This window comes from Prunus mume, linkage group LG6 (assembly GCF_029339155.1).
Source record: "Prunus mume cultivar Tortuosa linkage group LG6, ASM2933915v1, whole genome shotgun sequence".
In the NCBI taxonomy this organism is placed as follows: domain Eukaryota; kingdom Viridiplantae; phylum Streptophyta; class Magnoliopsida; order Rosales; family Rosaceae; genus Prunus; species Prunus mume.
In genome coordinates this window covers 20,770,144-20,791,728 of record NC_142703.1, presented here as the reverse complement: position 1 = coordinate 20,791,728, position 21,585 = coordinate 20,770,144, and the positions used below count along the sequence as shown (strand labels likewise).

Sequence of the window (21,585 nt, the reverse complement as noted above, 5' to 3'; positions counted from 1 at the left end):
CTTAAGAAAATTCAAGTAAAAAATGGCATTGTATGACCACTATTTTGGAGTGATAGAACATTTCACTTTTCATTTTTAAAATTATCACTCTACTTAAACCTTTAACTTTGCTAGCTCTATCTTCAATTTTTTTTAGGGAGTTCCACTAAAACACCCAAAATGAGGGTTGAAATTATAAAAAAACCAAAGCACTATTTAAACATATAAACACACCCAAAACCCATTATTACACACACTCAAAATTCATTTATAAACACACCCAAAAAGTTGACTTTGGGGTTGATTTTGGGTGTGATTCTATGTTTAAATAGTGCTTGGGTTTTTTTATAAATACATGTCTAAGATTGAGTTTATTTATAAATTTGTATTTTTTTTATTGGGTAATGAAAATTTTGTTTTGTTTTGTGCTATTTGTCTTAGGCTTAATTGCTTCAGTGCTTCTTAAAGCTATGATCAAGTTTCATATTGCTTAATGAAATTAGGGCTCGACATCTGAAGCCAAAGTACCTATATCGTACACATACCAAATTGTATCATACCGGTTTTATCCCATTTCATTTGGTTTTAGGTTGCATCCGGTATGATACGGAATCGTGTCAACTATGTATGGCACAAAAGTGGCATTGGATATTTGATACCGTTTAATCCCGGACCGTACAGTAACATAGACTAATTTTTATACTTCGTTCACTCTTGATCTCTCAGCCCATTCGAAGAATCTTGATGCCTAGCTCTCTCTCTATCTCTCGATCTCACTCGATCATTCAAGCTCTCTCCAAGCCAAACTCTTCTCATCTCGATCTCTCGATGATATCTCTCGATCTTTCTCGGTCTCACTCTCCTGATCTCTGTCTCACTCTCTCGATCTCTCTCTATCTCACTCTCTCGATCTCTCTTTGTCTCACTTTCTCAATCTCTGTCTCACTCTCTCGATCTTTCGATTTCTCTTTTTGTCTAGAATCTAAATCAGCCCCAAATCGACAAAGCCTCAAATGATAAGTCGTTCTTGTTCTGATTTTTGTTAATTTGTTTAGGGTTAATATGTTTGTTGTCTAAATTTGGATTGTTTGTTTAGGATCTCTCTCTCTGTTTGAATTGTTTGTTCTGAATTTTATTAATTTGTTGGGGTTTACTGTCATGCAGCCTCGATCAAGTAAACAGTGGCATCAGGAGCACAATGGGCTTGTTTCTTCTTCAACAGCAACATCACCAACACTACCATAAATGCCACACACTATGCAGCTGGAAGGCCAACCTTCTAAAGCTCTTGTGCCAGAGCCAGTGCAAGCCCAAGCTGTTAAGAGTGCAGATACAGAAATGGTTAGTGAATTGAACTTAGATATCAAAGCTAGAGGTAATAAGAGAAGTTGGTTTTAGGATCATTTTAGACCCTATGATCATAAGAAAACTGTCAAAAGAAAGGATGAGGCCACACGGAAGATGGTAGATGTAGAAGTTGTGAATAAAAGAGCTAAATGCAATATTGTACTAAATCTAAACTTGGTCTAGGAGATAATGCATGTGAAAGTAGGAAAAATGGGACTTATGAATGATAAGCCACATTAGAAAATACTGCAAATACTACCCACCTAACCAAGATAAAACACAAAAGATCATTGTTGGTGATAAGGGTTAGGGTAACAAAATGGTTGCCAGGGGGTGTAGAGTGATATTATGGATGCATGTGAAAGAAATGACTGTCATTGATGAGATGCTATTTTCTTTTGTAGAAAAGAAAGGTTTTAGGAGGTTTTGTAATGTTGCTTGCTCAATATTTGAAGTGCATAGTAGGAGAAAAATAGTGAGGCAGTTTTTTAAAATGTATGATGCACAAAAGGAACAGCTGAAGAAGGATTTGAGTGCACATAGGATCAACCTCACGATTGACACTTGGACTAGCGTCCAAAACATCAATTACATGGTGCTAACTGCTCACTACTCACTTTATAGACTGTGATTGGAAGATGCACAAAAGGGTTTTAAACTTTTGTGTTATTCCTAATCACCAAGGCAACACCATAGGAGACCTCATTGAGAGTTGTTTGTTACAGTGGGGGTATAAAGAAGGTTTTAACCATCACTGCGGACAATGCCTCTACAAATAAAGTGGAAATTGATTGGGTTAGATATAAGATGAATAAATGGAATAATTCACAAGCTGTTTTGGGTAGGAAGTACTTATACGTGAGATGTTGTGCTCACATCACTAATTTAATTATGTTTAGTGGGTTAAGGAAGCTGTAAAAATCTGTTTTCGCAATTAGGAATGCTGTGAGGTATGTTAGGTCATCTCCATATAGATTGGATTATTTTAAAACCTTTGTTGAGAAGGAGAAACTGATATGCAAAGGCCTTGTATGCATGGATGTCCCCACAAGATGGAATTCAAAATACATGATGTTGGATGTAGCCTTGAAGTTTAAGAAGGCTTTTACTAGAATGGCAGAGGATTTGAACAACATGGCTTATTTCAAAGAACCAAATGAGGTAGTTGATGAGGATGATGTAGTTCAGACTAATAGTAGGCAGTCTTTAGTTGGACCACCACCTGATGTTGATTGGGACAATGTAGCAGTGTTTGTGAGGTTTTTAAAGGTGTTTTATGAGATGACCTTAAAGGTGAGTGCATCTTTGCACTCCACAGTTCATAAAATATTTCACGCAGTTAGAGCTATGGAAAAGGAGATTAACAAGTTGTTTGTGACATCTGAAATTGCGACTAGTTCAGATGCAGAGAAAGTGTTGAATGACATGGCTGGAGCTATGAGAACAAAATAAAATAAATATTTTGTCAAATATCAGAATTTGAACATGTTGGTGTTGATTGCACTTGTTTTGGATCCAAGGTTCAAGTTGAGGGATATCACCATCTCTTTAAAAAGTAAAAATTTGATGAGGATGATGTGCAAATGAAGACAAGAGAAGTGAAAGGAGTGTTAATGACCTTTATGATGAGTATGTAGCAAAGGTAGATAGTGACATTCACATGAGATAGAATTCTACTGCTGAAAATGTAGGATCTGCAAGTGGTAGTAATAATATGGTTGAAGAAAGTGTTGCTAGTGATGATTTTTTTGGATGATTGGATTAGGGAGGTCGAAGAGAGTGATGAGGCTATAGTGTCACATGAAGTTGATTCTTACTTGGCAGATCCTTTGGCTTTAGTTTCCAAATATATATATTTTCACATATTGATGTGGTAGAAACTCAGTGGGCCCAAATATCCTGTCTTAGCAGCAATTGCCAAAAGATGTCCTTTCAATTCAAACTTCCACAGTGACATATGAAAGTTGTTTTAGCACTGGTGGTAGAGTCATAGATTTATTTGAGAGTTCATTAACTCCTAGATCAGTGGAAGCTTTGATTTGCATGCAAAATTGGTTGAGAGGGGATGAAATTTCAAGCTTGGAAGATACACATTTGATTGAAGAATTTGAAAGTTATGAAACCATTGAATCAGAGAAATTATTTTAAATACTGTTTGTAATTTGTATTAGTTTGCATTGAATTCTAAAAGTTGTTTTTGTAATTTGTAGAATATGCAAATGATGGGGCTATTTGAATTGAAACCTTGTGCTGCAAATTTATGTGTGTTTGTAACCTTGGTCTGCAAATTTATATGTTTTTGTAACTTTGTCTGTTATATCAAAATTTATGTGTGTTTGTAACTTTGTAAGCCATAAAGCATTGAATTGCATAATTTTAACCATTTGGGTTTATAAGCCATAAAGCATTGAATTGCATAAGTTTATGTTTATAACTTCATTTCATGAATTTCATAAAATCTATTATCATAATTACATAAGTTATGTTGATCTGAATTGATAAATACAAGTAGGTATTTGATGAATTTGCTGAATTTGTTTAATTGCTAGATTATGTTTCTGTTTTGTCATTTGGTACCGAAATGGTACCATTTCATATCGAAACAAATTGGCTCCAGTATAGTTCGATATCAACTTCTACAAATGCCAATCCCCTACCATATCATACTTGTCACATCCCGGGATCGGCTTTGCCGGAACACGATATTATCCGTTTTGGGCTTCCCTATCTGCCATCACGGTTTTGTTACTGGGAATTTACGAGCAACTTTCCAATGGGTCACCCATCTTGGGATTGCTCTTGCCCCAACTCGCTTAACTTCGGAGTTCCTATGACTTTGAAGCCAGTGAGCTCCCAAATGCCCTTGTTCTAGATGGAGGTGTGCATGTACATATAAGGCGCATCACCCCCTCTCCGTTGGTCAATGTGGGATGTTACAATCCACCCTCCTTAGGCGCATGACGTCCTTATCGGCACACTCGGATCACATGGTAGAGTGGCTATGATACCATATTGATAGGACCCAACCTAAATTCCACTTTGGTATCTGAGCCGAACCTTGTGCATGCGCTGCACCTGCCAGGTGTCGGACACGCATAGGGTTCGGCTCAGATTCCAAAGTGGAATTTGGGTCAGGTCTTGTCAATACTGGTTGTAATTTCCGATACCAGTATGAAGAAGTAGTCCATACCATATCGTATTGTACCATGCTCAGGCCTAAATGAAATTCAAAGTAACCCACCTTGCACCCTTGACAGATGTTTTGTGTCTCACCTTACACCTTGTGGTTAAGTTCTTTAAAAAAAAAAAAAAATCCATTAAAACGCAAACTTGGCATTAGTGAGACCCATAATTTTGTTAAAATATATGACATGTAAGTGTCATATGCGCAAATTTTTTAAATAATGGTTTAAAGCAACAAACAAACAATGGAAAAAAAAATTGTTTTGGAATTCTTTATTGTTTAAAATAAATAATTAAAAAGTTCGTCAATCACATGATTCCTACTAGAAATCACCCATTCCTCTCCTCCTCATTCGGTGAAAACCCAACAGACATCACCACGACCTTCACACTAAAGCAATTCTAGTAACAAGCATCATTCTTTGTCCAATCTGCAACCACCCCACCTCCTATCCCAACCACAAAATTGATTTTCCTACTCAACCTCAGCCCACACCCTTTCTTTCTTAGCATCTCCACTCATCTCTTCCTCCACACAAAGGTATCACACTATGAATGACTTGCCATCATCGAGGTTTTTCCCCAAAATAAGGACTTGTCCCATCTACAAAGTACATCATTGAAATATTTTTTAATTTGTAAGGGTCCTTGAGATAAGTTTGCAGTTATCGCTCTAAAAAAATGATAAATATGAGGTCCTCTACTCTTCTACAAATGAGATTATGATTGCTTCTTCTGTTGAGAGCACCATGGAACACTTAGGACAGTTGGCTTGAACCTTTGTAGCTTGCTTCTGCATCTCTCACTATGTCAAATTTCACTTACAGCAACACTAGATAGGCATTGGTAAAGAGGGAAATTGATGCTATTAGTAAATTAGACATCAATTTCATAAATAACGATACTAAACAGGTATAAAGACATCAGCACACATTTTTGTTTATTTATGACGATGCCTTTATTCCCCTTTGGCATCATCTACATAAATATAGATGCCTAAAGTGATTAGTTTTTATTTTATTTTAAGACGGTCATTTTTTGGTAATATACCTTTGATGCCTAAAGTCTGAGTCAACGCCCTAACCGAAAATTTTTACTCTCCCTCGCAAACTCTCTCTGAAACTTCAGCTCCCTCCCAAACTCTAGCCCCAATTCTTCTAACTCCCTCTCAATTTTTTCAATCACTCTGAAACTGTACCCTAAAAATTCATCTCCTGAACAAAACTCTCCTTTAGTCCCTCTGAAACTCTCTCTTTCTTCTCTCTCCTCCATCACTGCCCCATTCTTGCTAAAACTCTCAGATGCTCAACCATTACGATTCACAGTGAGAATCATTCTTCCATTCGACGATTCTCAAGCTAGCTCACACAATTTCTCAAGCCCAGACACTTAGACAGAAGTTTAAGTTGACAATTGTGTGATTTCATCTATCAGTTTGAAGCACATTTCCCTTTCCCCCAAAAGTTAGGGTTTTGACCACACCCCACACCTCATCTTCTGGTAAGCTTTTCTTCTCTCTTCACAACTAAAATTTAAGGTTAAACATTCTTTCTCTCAATACTAGGAAAATCTTCAAATTTTAGTAATCAGCACCAGATCAATTTTTTTAATATTTTTTATAGCTTTTTGTTGTGTTATGTTGCTAAATTTGTGATTGATTATCTTGGAACCTGCTTGATGGTTTAATTTGATTCGGTGGCTTGGTTTATTTGATAATTTGATTTCGTGGCTTTTGTATTTTCATGTAGAATTGAGTTTTGAGAATTTAAGTTTTTGATAGGTGTTTGTTTTCAGTCTAAGCTATAAACATAATTGGGTTTTTTTCACATTCGTCAAGTTAGTAAAATACGTAGAGCTTGGCTTGGTATTGACCATTTATGCAATTCATCAAACAAAATTCCTGCAACTCTCATATGAGAAAGACAGGTGAATCACTGCAAAGCTCATTGACTATGCAATGGGAACTTAATTGACATCACAAATTACCACCATCAGTTTCAGAGTCCATGTGTTTAGTTTGTTATGTAATTAGTTTGACAAGTGGTTTTGCTATTTTCTAAGTATAATTTGTCAGTTTCGGTTTTGAATTGTTCTTTTATCTAAGATAGAACATTTATCAGTTTGGGTAGTTTGTTGGAGGTTGCAGAGTTAAGGTGGGTTTTTAAACATTCCTTACATGTTTAATACACCTGAAAGTGGCTATAACTTCTATTATTTGATTAGCTTTTTATTTTTACTAAGTTTCAATTTCTGTGTTTACTTTGTAAATAATATTGTACAGTTTTCTAGTCCAAGTTGACTCTGCCTTGCTTTGCTTCTTTTACTCTCAAACTAACATTCCAAGAGACCCTTGAAAGTTTGTTAGGCTGCCCATTACTATTTCTTTTAATTGCCATGTCTATTTCTTTTAATTATTTAAGCAAACCCATTACTTGGTCCTTTAATTAAATTGATGATAAACGATCAAACTAAGGCCACAAAATAGCAGATAGGGCAAACGAGTAAAGCATTGTTAGTTGATTGAGTTGTGTGGTTCTTTTTTTTTTTTCCGTGGGGATTTCTTAAGGCAAAGTTTTAATGATGCCACCTTAAGAACACCTCAATTTCTAATTATTTGAAATGTGAACTCAAGTTGTTTATAATATTTTTTGTGTTTATGAAATGGACTGGTTAAAGGGATATGGATAAATCTTGGATGCATGAAGATAGAAGAAGCAAAGAGTATGAAGATGGGGTTGAAGAATTTCTAAGGATAGCATTAGCGAATGCTATTGATCATAGGCGCATTCATTGTCCATGCTAGATATGTGGGAATACAAGAAAGTTTACTACTAGAGTAATAAGGGAGCATTTGTATTTCAATGGGGTTGACCAAACCTATAAGGATTGGATATGGCATAGGCAACCTATTGAATCAAATGGAAGTGAAAGTGTAAATCAAGAACCATATCTTGAACGTGACGTAGTGGATGAGACAATTGATATGTGTGAAGGTGCACATGAACACTTTACGGAAAACCCGGACGAATTTAGAAAGTTTGTGGAAGTATCAGAAAAACCTCTTTATCCTAGGTGTCATAAGCACACCAAGTTGTCGGGATTGGTTAAGTTGTACAATCTTAAAGCAAGGCATGGTATGACCGACAATTGTTTCTCTGATATGCTTATTGAAGTTGGAGATTTGCTTCCAATTGGTCAAGAGCTACCCTTATGTATGTATGAGGCAAAGAAGATATTGAATGCCTTAGGATTGAAGTATGAGAAGATACATGCATGCTACAATGATTGCATTTTATATAGGAATAAGTATCATGATTTGACAACCTGCCCTAAATGTGGCCTCTCACGATGGAAGGTGACAAAGAAGAAAGGGGTCCCAACGAAGGTTTTATGGTATTTTCCTCCTATCCCAAGGTTCAAAAGAATGTTTAAGTCATTTGAAACTTCTAAAAGTTTAACTTGACATGATGAAAGTCGAATAAAAGATGGTCGATTGCACCATTGTGGAAGATGGTTGATCATATGTGGCCAAATTTTGCAAGTGAGCCTAGAAACCTTAGGTTAGCCCTTTCATCGGATGTGATAAACCCACACAGTTCTCTTAGTAGTAGATAAAGTTGTTGGCCAGTAATTTTGGTCACATATAACCTTCCTCCGGAGCTGTGCATGAAGAGGAAGTTTATGATTTTAACGTTATTGATTTCTGGCCCAAAACAACCTGGCAATTATATAGATGTGTACTTGGAACCATTGGTTGAGGATTTAAGAACATTGTGGGATGGAGTGGAGGGAGTTTATGATGTTTTCCGACAACAGTCCTTCACCTTAAGAGTTGTACTTTTGTGGACAATCAATGATTTTCTAGCTTATGGTAATCTGTCCGGATTCACTACGAAAGGATATTATGCATGTTCAATTTGTGGTGAGAAGACATATGTGGAAAGGTTGGAACATGGAAATAAAATAGCATTCACCGGACACCGAAGATCCTTATAGAAAATTAAGTGAAGATTTTAATGGTAAGGAAGAACTTGACTCGGCACCAAAACCTTTAACCGGGGAACAAGTATGGAAAGAAGTTGAGGCCATAAACTATGAGTGGGGGAATGGAATTGGGAAGCGGAAAGATGATGGTTGTACTAAGTGTTATAAGAAGAGATCAATTTTCTTTGACCTTCCTTATTGGAAATCGCTGTATGTTCGACATTGCCTCAATGTTATTGTAGAAAGTCTGTGGTCTTGTAAAAGAGAGAGAGAAAGAAGAAGAGAAAAGAGAGAAAGGTTTCTCAAGAATTAAGAGATCTGTTACGTCTCATTAAATCAATAAAAGAATTAATACAATTACATATATATAGCCTTTTGACTATTTACATTTAGCTATTCTAAACCAACCACAGAAAACAAACTAATTACATGAGTAACAAACTTATAACAGACTAAACTAATAACCAACCAACTTTAGTTATGAGATATCATCTTCATCTTTACACCCCCTCAAGCCAAACTTGGAAGAATCAAGGATTCTAAGTGAAAGCTTGGACTACAGAAACTGGAATCTGTTTTTAGACAAGGGGTATGGATATCTGCAATTTGAGACTGACTGCACACATATTTAACATCAACCAGATGTGCAAGCACTAACTCACAAATATAATGATAATCAATCTCGACATGCTTAGTATAAGCATGAAATACAGGATTAGAGGCAAGAGATATAGCAGAGATATTATCACACCAGAGAGTAGGTTTGTGAGAAATAGGAAAACCAAAGTCTTTGAGCACCTTGCAAATCCAAGTAACCTCTGCAGCAGTGTGAGCTAAGGACCTGTACTCAGCTTCAGTAGAGGATCGGGCTACGGTTGATTGTTTCTTGGCACTCCAGCTAACTAAGTTGGTACCTAGAAAAACACATGAACCACGGTGGATCTTGGTCATAAGAACAACCATTGTCGGCATTAGAGTAGGCTGATAGATGCAGTGAGCTTTTCCTAAACAAGAGACCATGAGTAATAGTCCCTTTGAGAAAAGCGCAATATACGTTTGGCTGCTTGCATGTGAATAACAGTGAGGTGTATGCATAAATTGTGATTTGATTCTTTGCAAAAAATGTCAGTCTTGTCAAGTTAAGTATTGAAGAGCACCGAGCAAGGGATACTGTATTGATAGGATTAGCAAGTAATTCCCCCTTTGTGATCTAGCTTGGTAGAGCTAAGTGGAGTGCAACAGATTTTGCACAGTCATATTTGATTTGTGCAGATCAAGCGGATACTTGTTTTGGTGAAGAATCAGAGTATCTGTGGTTCGATGAACTTCTAGACCCAGAAAGTAATGCAAGGGACCTAGATCTTTGACAGGAAATAAAGTGCTCAACGGCTATGAACTGATTGCAAATGGTAGCATCAGGACCACTTACCAGAATATCATCAACATAGACAAGAACTATAACCAGAGTTGGAGCATGAAGAACAAATAAAGAAGCATCAGAGGATGATTGACTAAATCCCAGAGATAGAAGAGCTTGAAATAATTTGTCAAACCAAGCTCTAGGAGCTTGTTTAAGGCCGTAGAGAGATTTTCTGAGCTTGCACACATGAGTAGGCCTGCTGGGATCCTGAAAACCAGGAGGTTGAACCATGAATACATCCTCGTTTAAGTCACCATGCAGAAAAGCATTGCTTATGTCCAGTTGATTAAGAAACCAATTAAATTGGACAGCAAAAGATAACAAGAGTCTGATAGTAACCGACTTTGCAACTGGACTAAAGGTTTCTGTATAGTCAAGACCTTCCTTTTGGTGAAATCCCTTAGCAACGAGCCTTGCTTTATATCTCTCAATGGAGCCATCAGGATTCTTTTTAATTCGAAAGACCCACTTGCAGCCAACTACATTGTATGTGTGCAGTCAGTCTCAAATTGCAGATATCCATACCAAAGCCTTGTCTAAAAACAGATTCCAGTTTCTGCAGTCAAGCTTTCGCTTAGAATCCTTGATTCTTCCAAGTTTGGCTTGAGGGGGTGTAAAGATGAAGATGATATCTCATAACTAAAGTTGGTTGGTTATTAGTTTAGTCTGTTATAAGTTTGTTACTCATGTAATTAGTTTGTTTTCTGTGGTTGGTTTAGAATAGCTAAATGTAAATAGTCAAAAGGCTATATATATGTAATTGTATTAATTCTTTTATTGATTTAATGAGACGTAACAGATCTCTTAATTCTTGAGAAACCTTTCTCTCTTTTCTCTTCTTCTCTCTCTCTCTTTTACAAGACCACAGACTTTCTACGAATAGTCTGGAGACTTGCGAAAGACCAACTCCCATGATGATTTAGTATTTCTTGAGATAGGCAACCTATTTATAAGATAAATGGCAATGGTAAAATCTTCAACCCAATAAGAATGAGGAACACTGGATTCAACTAATAAGGTCCAAGCTGTCTCAACAAGATGCCGATGTTTCCTCTCCACACAACCATTTTGTTCTGGTGTGTGTGGACAACTGAGTTGTTGGACAATACCATGAGTATGTAGAAAAACTTTAAACTGTAAACTGGTAAATTCACCCCCAGAATCTGAACGAAGTATCTTGATTTTATTACCAACAATATTCTTAACATAGGCTTTGAAGATTACAAAAGTAGAATACACCTCTGATTTAGTCTTTAAAGGAAAACACCAACTGTACTTGCTAAAGTCATCGACAATGAGAAAATAATATCGAAAACCACTTCCTGAAGTGATAGAAGCTGGTCCCCACAGATCACAATGTAATAGCTCAAGAGACTGAGAGGTAGATGTAGTGGATGAACTAAATGGGAGTTTGTGATTCTTAGCAATAGCACACTTGGAGCAAAAGAAGTCAACAGATGATGTACCCTTAATAGCAAGCTTAGTACTAGATATTATTTTGCGAAAGATAGATGAAGAAGGGTGTCCCAGCCGACTGTGCCAAAGTTTGACTGAACCCTGAGCACTGACAAAGCATAAGAGGATCTAGAAGATGGAGCAGTAGAGGAACAGTCTAGCAGAGGGTAAAAGCCATCTTTAACGGGACCTTGCAAAAGCGTCCTCCCCGTAGCACTATCCTTTACAACAGATCCATCAGAGTCAAGTGTTAAAGCACAATAGTTATCTTTGAGAAATTGGGAAGCAGATAACAAGTTGTGTTTCATTTGAGGAACATGGAGCACATTACTCAAATGAAATTTAGCATGAGAAGAATGCAAAGAAGAAGAGCCAATGTGATGTATAGAGAGACCATTACCATCACCGACATAAACTTTGTCCTCGCCAGTATACGGTGTTGGTGAAGAGATGTTGGCAATATCATTAGTGATGTGAGTTGTGGTGCCAGAATCCAGTAGCCAAGATGGAGAAGGTTTGGAGGTATAGTGTGCACACATGGCTGCAAGTTTTGCAGGAGGAATCTTCCCAGAGAAGTCAGGATTCATGCGATCATAGCAATCAATAGCTTCATGACTAGTAGAGCCACAAATTTGACAAGGAACACGATTACTGCTAAAGGAAGAGTGACGAACACCTTGTGGATGACCACGATTGGAAGATGGACCCCTATAAGTGCCTCTGTGTCCATGATTGTTATTGTACCGGCCAGGATTATGATAGTGATTACCTCGATAGGTGTTTCTTCCACGATGAGAAGGGAAACCAAAGGATTGTTGAGATTGTACAACATATGCTTGAGGCGGTGGAGTTGGAAGAAGAGGCGGTTGAGACTGAGCGAGAACGCTGAAAGGACTCGGTGGAGGAAGAAGAGAGCTTCTTGCGACGAGACATTGAAAGCTCCTTGGTGAGAAGAAGGCCATGTAACTCATCCAGAGACGTGGAAGAAAGGCGCAACATTACAGAATCAATAAATGATTCAAATTCATCAGGTAATCCAGCAAGAGTAGCCGCAATAAGATCTCGATCAGAAATAGGCGTACCAGCAGCAGAGAGAGAATCAGAATTTTCTTTGAGGTGTTGAAGATAATCTGCCATAGATTGAGCACCTTTTTGAATCGCTTGGAGTTGAGACCGGAGTTGATGGATGTGAGCATCAGAGACACCACCAAAACGTTGTTCAAGCTTGATCCAAAGATCTCGAGCAGAAGAGACACCAACAATGAAAGGAATAACATCTTCTGAGAGTGTAGAATTTAACCAAATCAACAGATTCTGATCCTTTTCATACCAAAGCTCAAAGGCTGGATTAACCGATCGATCTGGAAGGAAAGGCGGTGGACATGGCCCAGTACCTTCAACAATGCCAAAAAGTTTGTAGCGCCTGAGAATTGGGGCAAACAGAGCACGCCATGGAAGATAGTTAGATCGCTTGAGCTTAATCGGCACCATGCTTCCAATATTCTGAATCGTGAGAGAAGCATACGAATTGGACAAGTTAGGGTTTGTCGAAGAATTTGGGGAAAGTTCGGAGATGCAGAATCTGCGGAGACGCCATGGCAAGCGAAGCGATAATTGCGGGAGAAGAACAGCAAGAATCAGAGAAACGAAGCGGAAGAATGGATTGAATTGGCCGTGAGGCAAACGGCGAATGATACCATGTAGAAAGTATGTGGTCTTGTAAAAGAGAGAGAGAGAGAAGAAGAGAAAAAAGAGAAAGGTTTCTCAAGAATTAAGAGATCTGTTACGTCTCATTAAATCAATAAAAGAATTAATACAAGTACATATATATAGCCTTTTGACTATTTACATTTAGCTATTCTAAACCAACCACAGAAAACAAACTAATTACATGAGTAACAAACTTATAACAGACTAAACTAATAACCAACCAACTTTAGTTATGAGATACCATCTTCATCTTTAGTTATGCACATCGAGAAAAATGTATGCGAGAGTATTTTCGGTACATTGTTGAACATTCTCAGGAAAACAAAAGATAGGGTGGCAGCTCGTAAAGATCTCGTTAAATTGGGGGTAAGAACTAGTTTGGCACCACAAATTGGCGAGAAGATAACTTTTTTGCCTCCAGCAATGTGTACATTGAATAAAAAGGAGAAAATATATATGTGCAAGGCATTGATGAGTGTAAAAGTGCTTGAAGGTTACTCTTCGAACATAAGAAACCTTGTATGCATGAAAAAGTTGAAACTAGTTGGTCTTAAGTCACATGACTGCCACGTATTGATGCAACAATTGCTACCGGTTGTAATACGTGATGTGCTGCCCAAGCATGTTAGATATGCAATAATGAGGTTTTGCTTCTTCTTCAATGATTTATGTAAGAAAGTGGTGGATGTACCTAAGCCTGATAAGATACAATCAGACCTTGTGGCTACATTGTGTTTGCCAGAACAATTCTTTCTTCCATCGTTCTTTGATGTTATGGTCCATCTAACGGTGCATCTTATTAGAGAGGTTCATTTGTGTGGACTAGTTTTTTTGTAGATGGATGTACCCTTTTGAAAGGTACATGAAGGTATTAAAGGGTTATGTACACAGTCGTATGTATCCAGAAGGTTGTATCATTGAACGCATTCTTGTGGAAGAATCTATGGAGTTTTGCTCAGAGTTCATGGCTGATTTAAGTGCAATTGGGGTTCCTACATAACGCTTGCATTTAGCAAATACTAGTACATCTTTGTCATGTTCATCTATAGAATTTGTGCCCCGTGAAAAATTGGACCAAGCATATCGAACTGTCTTGGATAATACAGCTGAAGTTGATCCTTACATTAAGTAAGTTATCCTAATCCAATTATTCTGTTTTCTTTGGTTTATTTTATGGATAAGTCCAACTTTAACATTAGATGCTTCTATGTGCACTGTAATTTTTACAGTGAACATAAAGACCATTTGAAGGAGAGTAATCCAAGGAAAGCAAAAGACGAAAAATGGATACAAGATATGCACAACCGAAGGTTTATTAACTGATTTCATAACCGGGTTAGTAGTGTTCATTTTACTAAAGTGACGAGGGATTGGTACCTCAAATAGATTTTAATTATCTCTGATAATTTCAAGTTGGTGGTCAGTTAACTATGAATTTGAATGGAGTGACAAATATTGTTAAGTGGCTAGCTCATGACCATAGATGGGTACCGTTACCACACTAAGGCACATGACAATGAACGTGCTGTCCAAAATAGTAGGTTTGCTTAGTGGCAAGTACTATGCAAGTTTCAAGTGCAAAGGATAAAAATCCAGTTGTTTTAAACATGATATTCTATGGGGTTATCGAAGAGATATGGGAGCTTAATTATAATCAGTTTCAAGTTCCTTTATTTAAGTGTGCATGGGTAGAGAATGAGAAAGGTGTCAAATATGCCGAGCATAGTGGGTTGACTATGGTGAACCTTTGTCGGAGAGGTTATCGAAAGGATTAATTTGTCATGGCCACTCAAGTGAGGCAAGTATTTTACGTTGATGACCCTGAAACTGATGGTTGGTCAATTGTACTTCCAATGCCGAATTGAGTTTTTGTTCATGGTGATGATTTAGAGGATGCCGTACTTGAGCACCAATCATCTACTAATGGATTGCCAGCAGTAGAAGAATTTAAATATGATATTGGTGAGGGTGAGGCGAAGTATATGCGAACAGATTGCGAGGGGATATGGGTCACTAATAGAAAAAAACAAGCATAGATATTGGTTTTTTATGTGAGAATTTTCATTAACTATATTATGTGTATTATTTTTTGTGTGTATTGTCAATTTATTTTGTTATATGCATATTCTAATGTTCTTCTTTTATGTAGATATGGCTGAATCAAATGAAGGGAGTACATCACAAACAACTAGTACATCAAATAGTGAAGGTAAAAGGAAGCGTGGTCCAACAGAAATGAATCAAATTCAAATAAAGAAACGTAAAGGGAAAATGATAAAAGTTCTGTTTAACTCCAAAGGAGAAGCAAATGATCAGGCGGGTAAACAATTGGCTTCATACACAGGTGTAATAGCTCGAACCTTTATCCCCATTACCATAAATGCTTGGAGTGATGTGGATGACTAGTTGAAAGAGAAAGTGTGGACAGAAATGACGGTAATACTAATTAATTTATGTGTATTTATAAGCTATCTTATAGGTTTCTGGCATGCAATAGATTGAAATAGCTTGTACTAATGCTTTTACATATTGAAAATTATGTGGCACTCGTTTAGTTTGATGCTTTTATAGATGTTTTTTTTAGTTTTCTATTGTAATTTGCCTAAACTGAACATCTTTATTTATTTTATGCAGGCAGTATTTGAATTGCCACCCGAAAGCAAAACGGGGATATTGCAATTAGCTTGTAACATGTGGAGGCAGTTCAAGTCTAACTTAACGAGGTACCACATACTACCATATAGAAATGACCAACAAGCATTGGAGTAGCCTCCTGACATGTATGACTTCATTGAGTTATCGGATTGGCAAACTTTTGTAACCTCAAGATTAAGTACTGAATGGCAGGTATGTTGACATACAAACTTGCTGTTTTTCATTTAAAATAATGATTTTTTTTGGATAAATATGGAGTATAAACTTCTGGTCTTATACTTATAATGTAGGAAATCCATGAAGCCCAAAAGGAAAGGCAGAGTAAATGTAAATATCATCACAAAACAGGCCGTAAAGGGTATCTTGAAGTGGCCGAAGACTTGGTAAGTGTAAAAGAAGAAACTGTTTTTTGGACTCTTATTTGCATATTGCCCTATGCTAAATTTGATCAATCTTAAATAGTATGAGAAGAATGTAGTGGAGAAGGGTGAGGAAATTGACAGAGCTCTTTTATGGAAGTATGCACGTAAAGATAAAAATGGGAAGATAGTTGATAAGGATGTAGCTTTAATAGCTGAAAAGATTGTAAGTACTAATTAATTGGTTAATTTATGGTCTCTTTTGTTAACAATAAAAATTACAGAAACATGTCTATGATATTGATTGTGATCGCCTTTTTTTGTTGATAATGGTTTCAGGATAACTTGATGAAGGAGAAAGAAGAAGGAACTTTAACCATATATGGGAGTAATGATGTTTTGTCAATGCATACGCACATCAAGTGATGTCCAAAGGTCAGACTATCTCCACAAATATTGATGGGGACATATTTGGTGTGAAAAAGATTGTATACATCTTTCAAGAACAAGGTATAGCGTTCACTAAAATGAGAGAAATAGGACAAGCTATAATAATTGCTTATATTAGGTAATAGTAACTTGATGTTTTATAATTTTATGTTTCTCATATTGGCTATTAATCTTGTGTCTCATTTAGTTAGTAACTATGGAAAATGGTTGGCAGCTATTTGTTTCGCTTCGTAAAAAGTTAACAAAGGGATCAAGTGATTGGATTTATGGACCCAGCACGTACCACACATGATCCAAGAGATGAGAATTTGAGGTCGGAATACATTACGAAATGTTTGAAACAAACGAGCATTGACATCATCTTTTTGATTCCATATAATCCTGGGTAAGTAAAGTGGTTTTTTTATTTTTTATTTTTATAACAAGGAATGTTTGAGTATTACAAATATGTTTTGAATTAACATTAAGGGACATTGGATCCTAACAATAATTGATGAGGACAAAGATAATGTGTATGTCATGGATCCTCTTGGGGCTCGTCACCCTCATGATGCATGGAAAACTGTTGTAAATGAGCAAGTAATTTGTTTTCAATGGAAATACAACTTTTTGGTGGAGTTTTAGTACGAGACCAATTGGAGATGAAAGCTAAGACCTAGAAGATTATTGTGGAATTTTTCTAGAATTTTCGGAGCAGCCAATGAGAGCAGTATTTGAAGTTATGTCAGCATAAGGTGCAATTCCGTTAAAACTATGCTGCTGTGGAAGGATGACTATTTGAAGACTTTCCTGATTTTACCTCAAGACGTGTGATATATGGCTGGAAAGATAAGACAAAAACCTACAATTTACATATTTTTTCCGAATTTTCTTGGAGAAGAAACAACCCCAAACGTGCGTGCAAAGTAGCTGATGTGTTATCCTAGTCCAAGTAGGAAGAGGAATCAATTACTTACCCATTTTGGATTTATATTTTAAGTAGTTTTTCCTTTATTCTTAGGCTGCTGTAAAAGCCTAGCTATGGTAAGAATAGACGTGGGGTGTTTTATTTAAGGATGAGAAACAACTCCCTAGGGGACATGAAAAGACTAGGAGAAATTGGAGACACTGGAAGAGTACCGCTATTGGCTAAGTTTGATTGTTTCTTCCTTATGTTTTTACTTATGTCGAATTCTATGATTATGTGTAACTAATTTTCTTTTGCTAAGGCATGATGTAGCCTTAGTATGATAATCTAGTTTTCTTATTTTATCTATCTATTGATTGCCGTTTGATGTTGGATTCTTAATCACTGTGCTTAATAACTTGGTTGATTATCTTGATGCTTGATCACCATCTAGACTTTTAATTGAGTTAATCGGATGCAAATTAGAGTAAATACCATACTTAATTTGAGGCTTGCTTCTTGTGATTAGGATTTGTAATTCGTCTAGGGTAAATACCATACTCCTAGGGTTTACATGCTTATTCAAGGTTTTCATTGATCTTAATGAGTTTCTATGTGTTGATATTTGACCTAAATACCATAGGCAAATTGCATGTAAAAATATACGAGTTAGCCTAAATACCATAGGTAATTCATGAAAAAGGAAAGCTAAGCGGTGACATCAAATGGTTAGTAAATAGGTAGGTGAATAAGAGGCTAGATCGGATTACTAGTGGTGAATTCATTGTCCTAGTGCTTTTATCAATTTGAATTTCTCATCTTGTGTTTCGTGACCTCCTACTTGTTTTGTCTTTTAATTTCGTTGTTAATTAAATCATTCTTCCAAAAACCCCTTTCGTGTTTACGTGAGTATGCTACATGTTTAATTCCTTGTTTATATAATTAGAGTAGTTAAATTATTTTGTGAAGTAAATTAGGTTAGACTAATTGGTAGTTGAACTCAATCCTCGTGGGAATGACCTTGTATTTGCCATACTATATTACAATTGACCTTGTGCACTTACGAGTATAATTTGTGTTTAGACTAATCCTTATAATCTCCATTTTTCAGGTTGTCTAAAATTCACAACAGGTACATCGTCATGACGATGTACTATACCAAGAGATCGAGTAAGTGCCTATGAAAACCTTCTTCAAAATTACTTCTCTAACTATCCATTGTATCTCCCGTCAGATTTTCGTAATAGGTTTCGCATGAGGCGTGAGTTGTTTAATCGAATAATGGAACAAATTGTCCCTTCTGACGATCACTTCAAACAAAAACCTGATGCCACTAGAAAGCTTGGTTTCTCACCTCAAGTGAAGATGAGAGCCACCTTGCGTATGCTTGCAAATGGTACATCAGCTGACCTCAATGATGATTACTTGAAGATAACAGAGACCACATCATTTGAAGCTTGTAAGAGATTTTGTAAACCAATGAGGGCGGACCTACAAAAATGCTCCAAAAAGCTGAGGAACGCAGTCCTGGCATTTTAGGAAGCCTTGACTGCATGCATTGGAAGTGGGAAAACTGCCCAATGTCACACCATAGGGCATACACGGGCCACCATGGTCGTCCAACCATAATCCATGACGTGGTTGCTTCTTACGACACATGGATCTGGCACGCCAACTTCAGAATGCCGGGAGTATTTAGTGACCTCAACATACTATACAAGTCACCCTTTTGATGACGTCATTCAAGGACGTGCTTTGCGGGTTCGATATTATCTAAATGAGAAATAATACAACCAAGGGTACTATGTTGCAGACGGAATGTATCCAAAGTGGAACACAATTCTCCATTCATTTTCGGATCCTCAAGGACGACGACATCAATTATTCTCTAAGATACAAGAGGCCTATTATAAGGATGTGGAGAGATCTTTTGAAATTCTTCAAGCTCGTTTTGCAGTTGTCGTGAGGCCTGCCCACCAATGGCACCGAGATGACATTTGGGAGGTATTGAAGGCATAATTCTTCATAATATGATTATTGAAGACGAGGGTGACCAAGACGACATAACTACTGCTGAGGACACACCATATCATGTGGAAGAGGCTCTGGTGCCACGTGCATGTGGTTCACACAATATACAAATAGAATCTATTAATCGAAGCATGATAAATGATCAAATTGCCCACTATAACCTCCGATATGATATCATTCAACAATTGTGTGAGCAATATGGAACATAACTTTAATTGTTGTCTTTTAAAATTTAGTGTTGTGTGCTTAGAATTCAATAACTAAATTGCAATGTCCTTGCAATTTAGAGTTGTGTGTTTAGAATTAATAACTAAACTGCAGTGTCCTTGAATTCAATCATTTCACTAAGTTAAACAAACTAGAACATTTTTAAAATAATAAAACAAAGTACAACGAAATTTAAATAAAACAAATTACAACATTCTTTAAATAAAACAAATTACTAAACTATTCTAGAAATCATCATTTTCTGGGGGTTGGGGACGATAGACTTCATCCTCAAAGTTTAGTGAATGGGAAGAACTCTTTACGATAATATCGGCTTGTTTTTGTTGGACCCATCGCCTTCTCACCGAAGTTTGGATTATGGAAGGTTTCCTGAAACATAACCGTTAACTCTTTGTTGTCAATCATATAATCTTTGTAAGACCTCATAATCTCTTTGAGCTCTTTATTATCTTGAGATGACTCTTCCACAACAACCTTTCTTTTAGCTCCTTAGCTTTTTTGTGTCCCATAGGCTTTCACCATGAGTTTGAGGTTTGTGGAAGAACTTGAGTTTCTGGAATGGATTCAAAAGGTGAATTATCATCTACATAAATGGATTCACTCATTGGAGACGCTTTCACAAAAGGGGAGGATTGAAACCCTTTAAAGAGTTGCCATTTATGAGCATGTTGGATAACATTCCAATAGTGGTCAAGGAGGCATGCTTTCTTGATCCTCTCGAAAAATAGTTGTTTTGCATCAATAATCTACACATATTATATGCAAGAATTTAAAATAGTTGACAAAATATTAAGTTGGCAAAATAAATTAATAAATTATAAAACTCACATTGTCCATTTCATTTTGGCCACTCTTGTTTAACATTGCCACTTGAGTAAGACACTAGGAGAATTTGTTGCACAATTGGGAGATGTTCATCCTACGCGATTTCAAGCTCTTTGATGACCTAACTTCTTGGGCATCGGGATGAAATTGTATGAATTGATCTCTTATCCAATTATACATCGTTCCATTTGATTGATAATTCCCAATAATTGGATCTTCACTAATGATTATCTAAGCTCGGCATAGAGCAACATCTTCATCGATGGAGTAATTTGCACCTTTTTGCTTCTAACCTTCGGCCATTGGTGGAAAAGAGATTAACAAAAAATTAAATAATTTAGTGAGTGAAAAAATTTGACAAATTAATCAAGAGTGATAAAGATGTTGTGATGTGTAAAAATTATGAGAGATATGGTGGATATTTATAGGAAGAATTGATTTGTAAATCTATTTAATATATATATATATAGCCATTTATAGCCGTTGGTCTCACTTGTAGCCGTTTATAGCTGTTTATAGCCATTGGTTCCATAACTTTTGAAAAAGTGGATCAACATGGTGGCAAACATCACTACAAAACAGAAGCCCTTTTGCGAGGGCATTTTTTCATTGCAAGAAGCCTTTTCCGTCAAAAATACCCTTTTTCGATGGCAAAAGTCCGTCAGAAGTCATAGCTAAAAGGCTGGCTACAAATGTTGGGAAAAATGACAAAAAATCACAGAGCCATTAAATAAATATGGCACTTCCAGGATCTGACTTCTCCCAGCCTTGTAGAAATAAAATGGGCAAAAATAACACTCTATCTTCCACTAAGAAAAATAATGGGAATACAATAATAATAATAATCTCACCAAACACCGGTGGCTAAACTCTCTCTTGGTTTTTCTCTCAAGAGGATTTTCTCTCTCACACAAGTAAGGTTTTCTTATCTATCAAAACTCTCTATGTTTTGGTTTTTGAAACGGATGTATTTAACTGAAAGAACGCAATTGCTTTTATAGGCAAACGTTCCTAACTAATTGGTGATCGTGCATGAAAGAGAATTCTTCTCATTTTCTCTTCCATTCATTTTC

General features: G+C 36.6%; 1 pseudogene; it reads left to right on the top strand.

The window, feature by feature from the left end:
- Positions 1 to 7,189: 7,189 nt before the first annotated feature.
- On the top strand, positions 7,190 to 18,967 carry LOC103335973 (uncharacterized; annotated as a pseudogene).
- The last annotated feature ends 2,618 nt before the right edge of the window (positions 18,968 to 21,585 follow it).